Below are 15528 nucleotides of genomic sequence, written 5' to 3' on the forward strand. Positions count from 1 at the left end.
CTCTCCTGATGTATGTAGAAAATTCAGGATTTAAGGGTGGGTGACATTTATATAGTCCAGTTCTATAAAATCTGAAATCCAAATTCACAAAGACATTTCATCCATAGTAGGTATTTTACAAGATAGATTTGTTACTGTCTACGCCCACCATATTTCTCACCTGTTTGAGATCCATACTGAAATTCTATTATTAGTGGTTCTTGATATGCGATTCTGAGACCGGCAGCATCAACATCACAAAGGATTATGTTAGAAATGCTAATTTTGGGGTCTGTCCCCCCAGACCCATTAAATAGGAAACACTGGGTTTAAGGTTCTCCTGGAGTGGCTGATGTATTATCAAATTCACCTCTGTACCAGCTCTTTGCTACTTGGGCTCCATCTGAGGAAAGTGGATTCGGGCCCCACCCCCAGACCTATTGAATCATAATGTGCTTTTCAACAAGATCCCCAGGAGATCTGTATGCACCTGAAACCTTGAATAGCATGTAGATGATCCCTTGAGAGGAACCTGCAAGTAGGTTCCTGCAAGAGGAACCCATGAGCTGCACAAGTAGCCTCAGGCATCAGGTCTGTGGCTACCGTGTGGTAGGGAAATTGTCCCAGCTCACTTGGTGGCCCAAATTCAAGACTGCTTGCCTCTCGCCATCCATAAAGCAGAACCACCCACTCTGTGTTCTTCTGTAGCTGGATAATTGACTCTGCGAACTTCATACCTGAGTGCTTTGCATTGGAGAGTATACGATAACACACAAGGTAACCAAATTTAGGTAAATGACATGCTCATTGTCACTTTACTTAGTAAATTAATACTGCTAACCCATAATTTAAAAAAATCACATTTTGATACTAATGAGTTTTGATCAAGCCTATCCAATAAAATTAACCAAATGATGTTTGAAAACCAACCTGAATAATCCTGATAATTTAAGCAATACATTCACAGTTTCCTGATTTTATTTTGGTGAATGGCTGTCTTAATGTACGCTTTTCTTACTGAGCCAATTTATCTCCATGTACGTTTTTTAGGTTTTCTTTTTCTGGGTGTAGCTGACTTTGAGTATTATAGGTGTGGCTGAGAACCTGTCAGAACCAGTTGTGTTATATTAAGTAACCAAATTCTGTCATGATTATTTCTTTTTGTTTCAGACTAGGTAGAAGAAAATTGAGACAAACTTTCAGAGTTGTTTTTGTTTGTTTCTTTGTTTTGTTTTGTGTTGTTTTTAAGTGTATTTATTTTGAGAGAGAAAGAGATAGCGTGAGTCAGGGAGGGGTGGAGAGAGAGGGACAGAATTCCAAGCAAGCTCCTCGCTGCTAGTGTTGAGCCCGATGCTGGGCTCAAACACATGAAACTGTAAGATCATGACCTGAGCTGAAGCTAAGAGTTGACGCTTAACCAACTGAGCCACCCAGACACCCCATTTTTAGTACATGTGCTGTCAAAGTAAGCACCAGAGTTGTTTTAATTTTTTTAATTTAATATGGTGCCTTATTAGTATTAAATATATAACAAAATAGAAATAAAGAATGTAAGTAATTATTAAATGTGTTCAATATTAACCACGAATTTTAAATATTAATTTGGTATAGATGTTTTTATATTAAATATATTTGAAGTTAAACATTAAGAAGACAGTTGCCACTTAGAAACTCATGTCCCTTGATATTTTGTGAGGGCCATGGCAGAGACTGCTGGCTGTCAACCAACCATCTCCTAACTTAGTTCTTCATTACAAACAGAGCTCTGATTTCATTCAGTGTGGTTATGTGCCCAGCGAAGAGATCCCGATTTCCCAACGCCCTTGAACCGAGTGTGGCATACCTTAAATTCTGGTCAGTGAGAAGTAAGTGAAATGCTGTGTATAAGATTTCTGAATAGGGGTCTTAAAGGTGTCTTAAAGGAGCTGATTCATCTGGAAGACGTTTTTTTTTTTTCCCTCCATTTGTATTTTGTTTTGTTTTAAGTAAGCTCTACATACGATGTGGGGCTTGAACTTGCAACGCCAAGATCAAGAGTCACATACTCTACCCATGAAGGCAGCCAGGTACCCCTGCTTCCCCCAGTTGTATTTCATGATGCCTAGAACACAGATGTGATGCCCAGTGCTCACGTAACCCTGTTATGAGTTTCATATTGAAAGCAATCAATAACCATGGAGAATGGGGGAGCATAAAGATAGAAGGAGCCTGGATCCCTGATAACTTTGTGGAGCCCCAAACCTGTCCTGGATTTCCTACCTTTAGACTTGTTCACTTGAGTGAATAAACCTTTGTGTGTTTAAGCAATGACTTTCTAGGTTTCCTGTTAAATAAAGCCGAATCTTAGTCTGATATAAGGAGAGAACAGAGATTGAATGGGAATAATTGATTTACCTAAAGCGTGATTCAGTAAATTTGGGAACTCATTTTCTTTCGGCTAAGATTTTAAAATGGTTAGTCTTGAAGACATTTCAGCGTTTTCTAAATTGTCTCAAGATAAAATGAAGTACTAATTGTTCCGTGGAAATCAAGAAAGGGGTATCTTTTCTGGATCTCTTGAAAATGGACTTTTCAAGCCTCTCTAAAGTCAGAATCCTGTCTGTAGGAACCTGTGAATCTAGGAGTGAAGAGACCTCTTGTATGATCTTTAATAAGTCATCGAATCTCATTTGTTTCAATCCTTTCGACTATAATATATGTAGGTGTATATATTACATATGTATAGGCATATATATTTGTATAATATATATAGGTACATATATTTAAAGTTTATTTATTTTGAGAGAGACAGAGACAGTGCAAGTGTGGGAGGGGCAGAAAGCGAGGGAGAGAGACCGAATCCCAAGGCTCTACACCAGCAGCGCAGAGCCTTGTGTGGGGCTCAAATTCACAAACTGTGAGATTGTGACCTGAGCGGCCATCAAGAGTCAGATGCTTCACTGACAGAGCGGCCCCGGTGCCCCAAGACACAGATTTTGAAATGTAGTGAACTGCTTTTAGCACTTCATCCTCTGTTCCTATGAATTGTGTGATCAGACTACTGTGTTGCCTTACGAGTCTGAAAGATTCAATATTTTGCTCCTTTCTAATAGCCTGAGGCATGATCTTATTTTTCAGTTAATTTCGGGTAAATAAACGTAAATAAAATTTCTTTTCCAGGGGGCCTGGATGGCTCAGTCGGTCAAGCATCTGACTTTGGCACAGGTCATGCTTCAGATTCTGTCTGTCTGTCTCTCTCTCTGTCTCTCCCCTTATTGTGCTCTCTCTGTTTCAAAGATAAATAAACACAAAAATATTTTCAAAATTTATTTTCTATTAATCTAATGAATTTCATTTTTAAAAATCTTTTTAATGTTTAGTTATTTTTGAAAGAGAGAGAGAGAGCACAAGCAGGGAAGGGGGAGAGAGAGAGAGAGTGAGAGTGAGAGAGAGAGAGAGAGAGAGAGAGAGAGTCTGAAGCAGGCTCCAGACTCGGGGCTCAAATTCACAAACCGGGAGATCCTGACCTGAGCTGAAGTCAGACACTCAAGCGACTGAGCCACCCAGGCGCCCCCCCCCCCCAGTGAATTTCTATCATTATCTAAAACATATGCCAACTTAAATAGACTTCAAAATGAGTAAAGTTGAGTTTGACAAACACAGGAAATTGCAGAGGTTTCAGCATGTGACAAAGAAGACAATTTTATGATTTTAATGTATGACAAATGGTGATTCCATATGCTAATTGACTCAGCTGGAATTCTGCTCTTTTTTTTTTTTTAATTTTTTTTTCAACGTTTTTTATTTATTTTTGGGACAGAGAGAGACAGAGCATGAACGGGGGAGGGGCAGAGAGAGAAGGAGACACAGAATCGGAAACAGGCTCCAGGCTCCGAGCCATCAGCCCAGAGCCTGACGCGGGGCTCGAACTCACGGACCGCGAGATCGTGACCTGGCTGAAGTCGGACGCTTAACCGACTGCGCCACCCAGGCGCCCCTTGAAATTCTGCTCTTTTATGTTAGAGGCTATATAAAAATGTATTTAAAAAAAATGACTCCAGTGAATTGGCCAGGACTGGTCTTAGACTACTTGCTAACAGAAGTAAAGGGGCTTATGGGCGCCCGGGTGGCTCAGTCGGTTAAACTTCAGACTTGGGCTCACGTCATGTTCTCACGGTTCCTGAGTCTGAGCCCCACATTGTGTTCTCTGCAGTCAGTGCAGAGCCCCGTTCAGATCCTCTGCCTCCCTTTCTCTCTTCCCCTCCCCCCCCTCTCAAAAATAAATAAACATTTTTTTAAAAGAAATAAAGTATCTTAGACAATGTAAAAGTTTATTTTCACTAAATGTAAAACAAGTTCAAAGTCTTGGATTTCTATGGACGCTTCTTAATGTCCTCAGAACCTTCATTTTTTCTGCTCAACCATCGTTTGTACGAATTGCTCCACAATCGCAAGATGACTAACGCAGCTCCAGCCATCATATCCGTGCCTATGACAGGAAAAAAGACAATCCCAGTGTCATGGGATCAAGCCCCACATCTAGCTCCATGCTGAGCCTGGAGTTGGCTTGAAATTCATTCTCTCTCTCTCTCTCTTTCTCTCTCCCTCTGCTGCTCTGCCCCGCTTGAACTCTCTCTCCATCTTAAAAAAAAAAAAAAAAGAGGAAGGAGGAAGAGATGACTTTTAGGGAGCATTCCAGAAGCTCTCTCCAACAACTTCTGTATATCCTTGGGAGAACTTAGTCACAATTTCATCTCTATCAACAAGAAAGGGTGAGAGATAGGGTTTTTCAGCTGAACAAAATCAGGGCACTGTAACTAAGGGAGGGGTTTATAATCTGGGGACAAATGTGCAGGAGGAATACTGTTTCTTATTCGTAATCAGTGTCACTCTGCCCCAGGCCAATACGATTCTTGACAAAATATTAATTCCTTATACATTAGTTAAGGGACTATATAGAGTGAAGAGACACGCTCTTTCACTTGCCAAGTTTGACAAAATACTGCAGAGCAAAAACATATTTAAAAAAATCAAGTAGGTAAAATGTAAGGTGTGTTAGACATTAAAACTTGCTTATGTCTGCTGGCCAGATGTAGCTGGCAAATTTTGGAGGGGAGGAGGAAGGGAGAAGACGGGAAACTTTTACAGTTGAAAAAAATTATAAATACATGGCTGTATTCCAAACAAGACATTTTACCCAAAATGTAAATTTGTGAGTTCTCTTGAAGACTTGGCAGTTCTGGTGACCCCGAGTCCATGTTCCCAAAGGCCACCAATTGGCTAGAAGTGAAAAAGTGGCATTCCCAGTGCCCTCTGCCGATGCCGGTGACCTGTGAAGCTTGCCATTCGTGTCTCAGATAGGAAGGGTGCCAACTGCCATTTGTTATGACACTTGTACTATTCCCTCCTCCCTCCCTTTCTTTCTTTCTTTCTTTCTTTCTTTCTTTCTTTCTTTCTTTCTTTCTTTCTTTCTTCCTTCCTTCCTTCCTTCCTTCCTTCCTTCCTTCCTTCCTTCTTTCTTTTTAAATATGGAATGCTTCACGAATTTGAGTGTCATCCTTGCACAGGGACCATGCTCATCCTCTGTATTGTCCCAATTTTCATACGTGTGTCGCGGAAGCAAGCCCTGTACTATCATTTTTTTAAGGTAGATTTAGGAAGAGAAAAGAGTCATATTGTCTGTATTCTTATCTTTCTCAAAAGCAGAATAATTAAAAAGAGCTGTTTTTTTCATCCAACCTGGCATGTTTGTTTTGATTTCTTTTCTGGCCCCTGAAGGCATTGAAGTCTGTGGCTCTCTGCACTACATGAGTTTCAATGTCAAATGAATTACATTGTCATTTGGCATAAAATAGAATTTACTTGTTCACTGTGTTCATTGTTTATTGTTTCCTCTCCTCTCCCTGCATTGGAGTGTAAGCTCTACCAAGGAAAGGATCTTTGTGCCTAGAACAGTGCATAGCACATAGAGGGAACTCAATAAATGGTTTTTGAAGACATTTATTGAGCACCTACCATGTGCAAGCATTCCAGAATGTTCTTTTTTTAATGTTTTTGTTTTTGTTTGAGAGAGAGAGAGACCATGAGCAGCAGAGGGGCAGAGAGAGAATGAGACATAGAATCTGAAACAGGATCCAGGCTCTGAGCCATCAGCACAGAGCCCCATGTGGGGCTCAAACTCACGAACTGTGAGATCATGACCTGAGCCAAAGTCGGATGTTTAACCAACTAAGCCACCCAGGCACCCTCAGAGTTTTCTTTTCACAGATATTATCTCATTGAAAATATTAACAATATGTGTACAATTTAGGCATTACTATTCCTATTTACTAATAAGAAAACTGACGCTGACAGAGGTTAGCAGACTTAATCAAGCTCAGACTGGTAGGTTTTCATACAGCCAGGATTTAAATGCAAGTCTGACCAATGGTTGCACCCTGAACATTTCTCCTCAAATGGACTTCCATATCTATAATACAATGGAAAAAATGTTTATAACCTCTTCATCCTAAAAGAGAATTATAGGAAACTATGAATCTATGTTGCTTATTCATGACATTCTACAATGTAAATTTCTTTTTTTTTTTTTTAATTTTTTAAAATCTTTATTTACTTTTGAGAGAGAAAGAGAGACAGATCATGAGCGGGGGAAGCGGGGGAAGAGAGAGGGAGACACAGAATCTGAAGCAGGCTCCAGGCTCTGAGCTGTCAGCACAGAGCCCAATGTGGGGCTCGAACTGAAGAACCACAAGATCACGACCAGAGCTGAAGTCAGAGGCTTAACTGACTGAGCCACCCAGGCACCCCTACAATATAAATTTCAATCTTCAGCTGGTAAATGTCTGTGAGAAGGAGGATACAAAACATAGACTTTCTTACATCAGAACAATCCTCTCCACACCAGAATCTATGGAGCAAATAGATTAATTGTTACCATTTGGAGTTGTCCTAGTTATCTGTATACTGCTAATAATCAAGTTTGCATCTCCAGACTGGATGTCCCCTGAATTCCACATCCATATTTCTTACTATTTCCAGCTTTATGGCTCACAGAAATATCAAACTCAGTATCCTCAGAGGCAAATTATTTAATGCCTTCACAAACTAGCATTTTGCTGCCGTCCTTCTTTTTGTTACTAACAGTATCATCCACTCTTTGTCCCAACATAGATCAAACCCAGAATTCTGCAATTATCTGAGCATACGAAGAATAGAAAATTAATGCACTCCCGGAGGAGACAGATTTATAAATCAAGTAATTGCAACACTTTGGTCAGATACCAAATAACAGAGGCACATGTCAGAGCCTGTATGCACGGAAGACTTGGAAAAGCTTTTCTTTAGGCGGGGAAGCTAGGGAAGGATCTGTGCGCAACATCAAAGGAGGCATTCTAGTGGAAGTGGAAGTAGGGATTCCCAAAACGAACAGAGCCCCAACCAAGCAGCCAAAAGCAAAACAAAACGAGCAAAAAACAAGAAAACTGGAGTTCCAAGAAACACACTTGGAAGGCCACAATTACGGAGGATGGATTGGACGGCTCATAGAGCTGGATGGAAGACCAATGAAGACAGTCCGGATGAGAGATGAGGAGTCAAATACAGCAATTAACCTGGAGACCGATGGATGTGAAGCAGAAATGATGTCGAGGATGATTCCCTGGTTCCTTTCTTGAGTAAGTGGGAGGATCATGAAACCATTAACTACAAGGAAGAGAAACACAAAGGAGTTGCTTTTGTTTTTGTTGTTGTTGTTGTTGTTGTTGTTGTTTTTAATGGAAAGACAATGGCTTTGGTTTGAGACATTTTAAACTTGAGATATTTGTCAGAGTTCCAGGAAGTCTTGTTCTGTCTCAAAGTCAGAAAGGACATACTTGACACTCCCCAGTCCCACCTCCCACCCTTTATTACTTCATATCCAAGTAATCCATCCCCCCAAATTAGAAGTTCATTTATGGCAGGGACCACCTTTTAAATTAACTTCCTGTCTAAGTAGCTAGTGGTGTAAATTTTTTTGGTATGAATATTCAAAGAGTCTTGTCTTTCCTCTGCTCAGCAAGGACCAGCTAGGCATTACCCCCTTACAGCTCTTTCCTTCTCTCCCTTCAAGGACCCCTTCACCCTTATTCTAGACTCTAGGATTTGTTATGAAAATCATGCTAGCCAGCAATATGCTAGTGATGATTGCTATTAAATGAAGTAAAATGAGTGTGAGAAAGAAAGACACGAATTCTATTTCAATAAATTTGTTATAAGAAAAAAGAAAAAGAAGAGATGAGAAAAAAAAAAGTGCTCAGAGAAAGAGGAAGTGGCTTATTTTAATTTCTGTGGTGATAGTTGTTGAGAAATAGAAAGAAGGAAAGAGTTACATCCAAATGTTCAGGAAGCAGCAACAAACTGAATACAGGACATTGAGAAGGAAGAAAAGATTTGAAAGGTAGTTGCGGCATATTAAGATGACCTTTTGAACAGGCTAGCACACACTGGAAGTACTTGAACAGGCTCGTGTTTGACGGGACTGTGTTTCCCAGAAGGCCCACTCGGCTGAGACTGTAAATCGTGGGGGAGGCTGGGAGTTCTAGCACAGTCACTGGCCAGGCAAATGTCAGGGGAATGACGGCACTTGTTTTCGGTTTTGCTCTTCGGTTTTATTGAGGTTTAATTGACAAATAAAATTTATATGCACAAAGTGTACAATGTGATGGTTTACTACACATATACTTCATGACATGATTATCAGAATCAGATTAATTAAGAAATCCATCAATTCAGAGTTGCCTTTTTTTGGTTTGTGTGTGTGTGTGTGGTGAGAACACTTTAAGGTCTACCCTCTTAGCAAATTGCAAGTACAAAATACAATGTTATTAACTATAGTCACCAGGCTATACATTAGATCTCCAAAGCTTATTCATTTTATAACCGAAGGCTTGAACCCTTTAAATAGCATCTCCCTCTCTCCTCTACCTCTTAGCCCCTGATAATGACACTTCAATCTTCAGCAGGATAGCTATTGATACCTATAGCTTGCTCTATCTATCATCTATCTATCTATCTATCTATCTATCTATCTATCCATCTCTATATCTATCCATCCAATATTTATTGGCTGGCTTCCCCCAAACTGATTAGATGAAAAATCCAACCATCAATTCCTGCTATTACTTTCTCTGGAGCAAGCTCCATAGAATTGTCTGAATGGAATACAGCTTCACTGCAAGCCAATGATTGTAATTAGGAATTCTGGGACTTGTTGTTATCGATTTGAGTCTCATGTTTATGACCACTGTTTGTTAATGTTGTTCATACGCTTCCTGCAACTGGAAATTACACAAATTTCTCACTGAATATTTTCAATTGTTTTGAAGGATCACAGCCTCTTTATGGAATGCCTTCTCGGATGCCCTGGTGTAAATTTCAGGTTTGCTTATAGCCACCATTTTACATGTACTTATCTCAAAGTAATGTCATCATTTGTTAATAATTAGTCTATGGGTTACAGGTAGTTGGATAGCTTATATACATATTTGTTCAACAACTGTTTACTAAGGGCCTACTCTGTGACAGGCACAACGATAACCACTGAAAGTGGAGACCAATATAAGACCTCATGAAAAAGAGAGAGAGAGAGAGAGAGAGAGAGAGCAAGCACAAGTGAGGGAGGGACAGAGAGAGAGAGGGAGACACAGAATCTGAACCAGGCTCCAGATTCTGAGCCATCAGCACAGAGCCCGATGCAAGGCTTGAACCCACAAACTGTGAGATCATGACCTGAGCTGAAGTTGGACACAAACGACTAGTCCACCCAGGTGCACCAAAAATGACATTCTAATAGAGAGAGATAGACCAAGAAAGTAAAATCAGTAAAATATATGAGACACAGACAGTAGGATGGAGTAGCTCATAGGAGACCAAAGCTCCCACCAAGACCAACAAGAAGAGCCAGATGAAATATAAAACTGATCTGTTTTGAGAGATCAGAAGTTGTAGAATCAACAAGAGCTAGCAAAGCTAATATTCCAGAGGGGAGAGCACCAGGGAAAAGTGAGTGTATCCTCTGTAAGATAACTTCATCTTTTTCCCCCAGGGAGCCTTTCAAGATACCAGATACTGGCTTGCTGCTAAGAACCCAGGCTCAGCCAAAGCATAAGGCCATTGTGTGGGAAGAGAGAAACAGGGAGCAAAATTTTAGTCATTGCACAGGGCTAGAGTGGCCGTCACTTGAGGGATTTCATATACCTCTGGTTTTCCCTTCAAGACATTTGTTGAGTTCTAAACCTTCATAGGGTAGGAAGCTAACAAACTAAGGCAAAACCCTCTGATAAACAGAAAGCTGGTTCCGCAGTCTTGTAGTGCAAGAGACAAAGACCTGCCAGGGGAAGGAGCCACAGTAAACCCACCAGGCTCTTAGCTGGAATCCAGAGAAAGTCATTGGCAGTTTGAAATTTTAATTAGGGTGCACAAGGAAGGCCTCAAAGAGAAGGAGACACAAAGGTCAAGCCTGAAGGAGGTGAGAGCAAGCAGTGTGGCCATCTAGGGGAGGATCATTGCATACAGAAAGGACAGCCCGAGGAGGAGTGTGCCCACCATGTTCGTGGGACAGCCAAGAGCTCCATGTGGCTGGCGGCACAGCGTGTGAGGAGCAAGTAAGAATTAGAGTCTGGGAGACACGCGGTGGAATGTGTAAGGCCCTGTGGACCACGGGACCAAATCTGGATTTGATCTAAATGAGATGAGGCACCTCCACGGGTTTTGTTTTGTTTATCTTTTAATTTTTGGAACCATTCTAGAGGAGTTTGGGTAGAGAAATGTCATGATCTGACTTATTTTTTACCAAGGACATTATAGATGCTGGGTTGAAAACAGATTGAAGTGAGGCATGTCGGAAACAGAAAGACCAATGAGGAGGTTTTTTGAATAACCCAGGGAGGAGACAGCAGTGATCTGGGCGAAGATGGATATGGTCGGAAGGACAGATTCTGGGTGTGCTTTAAAGGTAGAGTTCATAAGATTTACTGACAGATTGTATTTAGAGTAGAAGAGAAAAGAGGAAGTCTGCAATATGTTTTGACGAGAACAATTGGAAGAATGGTGTTGCCATTAATTGAAAGGGAAAAGAATGTGGGGTGAGTATCATTAATGGGGAAAATCAGGAATGCAGAACTGGAAAGATTAACTTTGCAATGCTTTCTACACGTCTAAGCTAGAGAGTTGGAGCCTGGAATTCAAGGGAAATGTGTGAGATACTCCTTTGGGTTTGCCAGTCATTAACATGGAGATGTTGTTTTAAGTTAGAAGTCTAGGTGAGATCAACAAGGGGGTGGGTGGGGATAGAACCAGAAGAAAGGTCAAACCACTGAGTTCTGGGGCACTTGACTAGTTAAACGTGCTGGAGGGGAAGAGGAATCAGTTAGTGAGGTGGAGAAGGAAAAACAGAAACCAAGTGAAGAATGTGTTTCAAGGACTGCGTGCAAACTCTCTGCAATTAAGATAAAAACGTGAAGCTGAAAAATGAATAGAATAGTAATATGGAAGTCTCTGCAACCTTTGTAAAAACACACTTGGGGGAGGGGCGCCTGGGTGGCGCAGTCGGTTAAGCGTCCGACTTCAGCCAGGTCACGATCTCGCGGTCCGTGAGTTCGAGCCCCGCGTCAGGCTCTGGGCTGATGGCTCGGAGCCTGGAGCCTGTTTCCGATTCTGTGTCTCCCTCTCTCTCTGCCCCTCCCCCGTTCATGCTCTGTCTCTCTCTGTCCCAAAAATAAAAAAATTAAAACAAAACAAAACAAAAACACACTTGGGGGCGCCTGGGTGGCTCAGTTGTTAAGTGTCCGACTCCCGATTTTGGCTCAGGTCATGATCTCACGTCCTGGGATCAAGCCCCATGTGCTGATGGTGGGGAACCTGCTTGGGATCTTCTCTCTCTCTTTCTCTCTCTCATCCCCTCCCCTGCTTGTGCTCTCTCTCTCAAAAATAAATAAATAAAAACAAACCTTTAAAAATATTTAAAAAAGAAACACCACCACATTTGGTGAAGCAGTAGGCAAGAAAACCTGATTAGAAAGGGTTCAAGCAATAACAAAGAAAGAAATCAAAGACAGTAAATATAAAACATCTTTTCCTAGATTTTTTTTTTTTGTAAAGGAAAACAGAAAAATGGGGTGTGATAGCTGGACAAAGAGATAGGGCTTAGAAGGGTAGAGGTTTCTGGTGTTTTTTGTTCTTGCTGTTTTTGTCTTATTTTAAGTTTAGTTTAGCTTACATAGTACTAAGGAGGATAGTGATGGATTAAATTGATAACATAGGAGACAAGGAGCAGAATTGCTGGACCAATGTCCTTCAGTAGGTGGGAAGAGACAGGAATGAATCCACAAAGGGAGAAGTTGAACTTCACTGCAAACAGAGGCAGTTCTTCCGTAACACAGAAGAAAAGGCCATGTAGATGGTACAGAGGCAAGGCAGGTGGTGCGTATGGAGAAGCTTGTAGAAGTTCATGACAGTTTCTTTCACCTGCAAAATGGAAAACTAGGTCAGAATGGAAAGTGAGAACCAAGGGGGGCTGTACATGAGGTTTGAGCAGAGAAAAGGAGGTTATGAAAAAATTGCCAAGGAAAATGAGGCAGTGGGTGGACTAGACAGATAGGGTAAGGCTGTGGGCAGTATTAACTCCTGCTTAAAGCACTGACCATGGCCTTGAAGTGAAACTCCTGAACTTGGGTATGAGTCCAGAGTTAGCTACGTTCAACTATGAGTGTGCAGCAGCTGGGAAGCTGGAGAGTTAGATTTAATTGGGGAGTCACTTTGACAAGGGATAACAGCTTCTAATTTTGTCAGCTCAACAGGTGTAGGAGTATGTTTTATGATTTTAATGTGTGCTTCCCTAATTTTTAAAAATATACTTCGCAGGCTTTGAGATTCCTCTGTTGTAAAGTACCTGGGCATACTCTGGCCATTTTTTCCTACTGAAGTTTCTGTCATGTTCCCTTTGATGTGTAGGCATTCCTTGCATGTTCTAGATTATTCCCGTGTCTGTTTTAGTCATAGCTGATGTCTTTCCCAATCTATCATCTGCCTCTTAATTTTATTCACAATGTCCTTTGCTGAATAGAAAGCGTGACTTTTAATCTAATCAAATATATCTTAGTTTATTATTATTACTATATGATATATGCTTTTTAGGTATCATTTCAAAAATCTTTCTCCACCAGTGGATCATGTAGATATTCTCTTATATTGTCTTCTGTGGACTTTATGTCTTTGTCACTACAGGAAAGTTTAACCCATCTGGAGGCCACTTTGTATGTGGCGCTAAGTAGGGAATCAGTTTTGTTTTTCTCCCATAATGATTCAGTTTTCCTAATGCCACCACTAATTAATTTCTCCTCTTCTCAGTGGTTTGTGCTGTTCACATTTTTATCAGATATACAGTTCCCGCTTATGCACTGGTCTCTTTCTGAGTTCTAAGTTAAAATCTATTAGCACATTTGTCTGTTTTTGAGCAAAAAACACACTAGAAATCCTTGGCAGGCCCATCTCACATTTTAGCAACTATACTAATACATGGCCATCATGTATGAGATCAGATTAGGAACGCTCATCCTGCTAAATTTGACCCAAGGCATCACTTTAATAGCTCAATAAATATTAAAAACAGAGAAAGAATGACAAAGAATTACTTATCAAAAAAAAATGCTCAGGTATCACTCATTTATTCATTCATTTAGTCACACATTCAGCAAATACTTATTAGGTGTCTACTGTGGGCCAGGATTCATGATGGGTAGAGCTGGAGCTGGAAGGCTGAGCCAGAAAAAGCAAGTCTCTGAAGTCAGAAAACTGTACAGTCTTCAATAAGAAACAAATATTAAGCAAATAATGATTCCAACAAATTTAACTTTGTGACAAGTGCTCTAAATAAGAGGCAGCTGTTTAATGAGGAAGACTTGACTTGATAGGATTTGATCTGGAAGAGGAGAAAATAAAAGGTGATATTTGCAGGCTGGACAGGATTGGTAACCAAGCTAGAGAGATGGAAGGAAGTTCCAGGTAGAGGAAAGAGCTTGTACAAAGCACCTACGGTAGAAAGGGACTGAGTGCAAAGGTCTGAAAAAATATACAGATGTGTTTGTGTGTGTCAATATTTAGGAGTCAAAGCAGAAGGAGCTAGCCAATGAGAATGCGTGGGTGGAGTCTGCAAGGGAAGAAGAAAAAAGTATCCTCTAGGCTAGGTTATCTCACAGAACTGTGCATTTCTTGTCTCTTGGTCCATTTAACAGAAGGGTAACATTTCATAATCCATGAACAAACTTAACACACAATTTTCATACTGGTGATTTTTAAAATCACCAATCCTTGTAGAATGCTGTTTACGTACCATTTTGAACTTAACTCGATATTAACTTTTTCTTTTACAAAGGAGTCAGCAGGATGTAAATTTCAGATACAGAGTGATTCTTGTCCTACCCAGTTATTTTATTTTTCCTTAGGGGTTTCCCTTGAGCATGTGGCTTGTCTTGTTCACCACAGCATTCTCAATGCTGAGAACAATGCCCGGGACGTAGTAGGTTCTCAGTAAATACTTGTCATATAAGTCAATTATTAAAGCAAACAAATGAAAATTTTGTAGTTTTTACGTTTTTGTAAATTTGTTCATAGCACTCCTGGCACTCCATGTATCAATGGCAGATGTCGCGAACCGTCTCTAGTCATGTTCAACACAATTGCCTCAAAATTCTTTTACTGGCTTGTTTTTATTGAGGGTGTGTTAAGTGAAAAGTACTGTAATAAAAATTGATTTGTAGTTTATTTCACACTCTATCCCTTACTAAGTTCAAAAACATACTTTGAAATGTCATGGAAATTGAGTTTGGTTAGTACACTATGCTTTATTGAGGCCAATTTTGAAAGGAGAACTTCCAGGAAACATGGACAGCATTAGAAAAATAAAAATTTTATTTATTGGAAAATGAACAGCATTCAAAAATGTTCTACCAGAAAAGGATTCTTTTAAAGAAAAAATTGTCTAAATTTTCAGAAAAGATACGACCAGCACGGATGGTGGCATCCCATATTAGTGTTGCATAGTCAATCCCTTGGTGTCAGACAAGGTGTGGGGATCATGTTGAAGGGAAGGGGGGGTTGAAGGATTTTGGTGTGGTGAGTAACTTAACCCTGGGGTTCAGCCCGAGGCCAGGAGCTGAGGTGGGTAGTAGAAAAACAGGAAGTAGAGAGCTGGGGTGGGGATGAGGTGGGGTGGGGGTATGAATGGCTTGTAGACACACAGCAGCACAGGAGCGGGGATGCCCAAACTAACCAACACTTAGGAAGCACTTAGAATATGCGAGGTCTTATTCTGTATGCCTTTCATACATCATGCCATTTAATTTTGCAACAACTCTGAGAGGTAAATGCTCTGTGCTCATTTTGTTGTGGCTATCAGAGGCTTCCCTCTGTACATGCACCTCTAAAGTAACTAGGTGATGTCCTTTAGTTTTTCTTTTCCCTGTAAGTCTGTTTTTCCTTTGCTTTTCGGTTCCATTCTGTGCCCTACACCATGCCGAGACAGATTTGCCCTGAGGA

At 40.6% G+C, this 15528-nt stretch overlaps 1 pseudogene; it reads right to left on the reverse strand.

The window, feature by feature from the left end:
• Positions 1-5480: 5480 nt before the first annotated feature.
• LOC131490712 (U6 spliceosomal RNA) lies at positions 5481-5581 on the reverse strand (annotated as a pseudogene).
• Positions 5582-15528: the final 9947 nt, after the last annotated feature.

This window comes from Neofelis nebulosa, chromosome 11, assembly GCF_028018385.1.
Source record: "Neofelis nebulosa isolate mNeoNeb1 chromosome 11, mNeoNeb1.pri, whole genome shotgun sequence".
Lineage (NCBI taxonomy): Eukaryota > Metazoa > Chordata > Mammalia > Carnivora > Felidae > Neofelis > Neofelis nebulosa.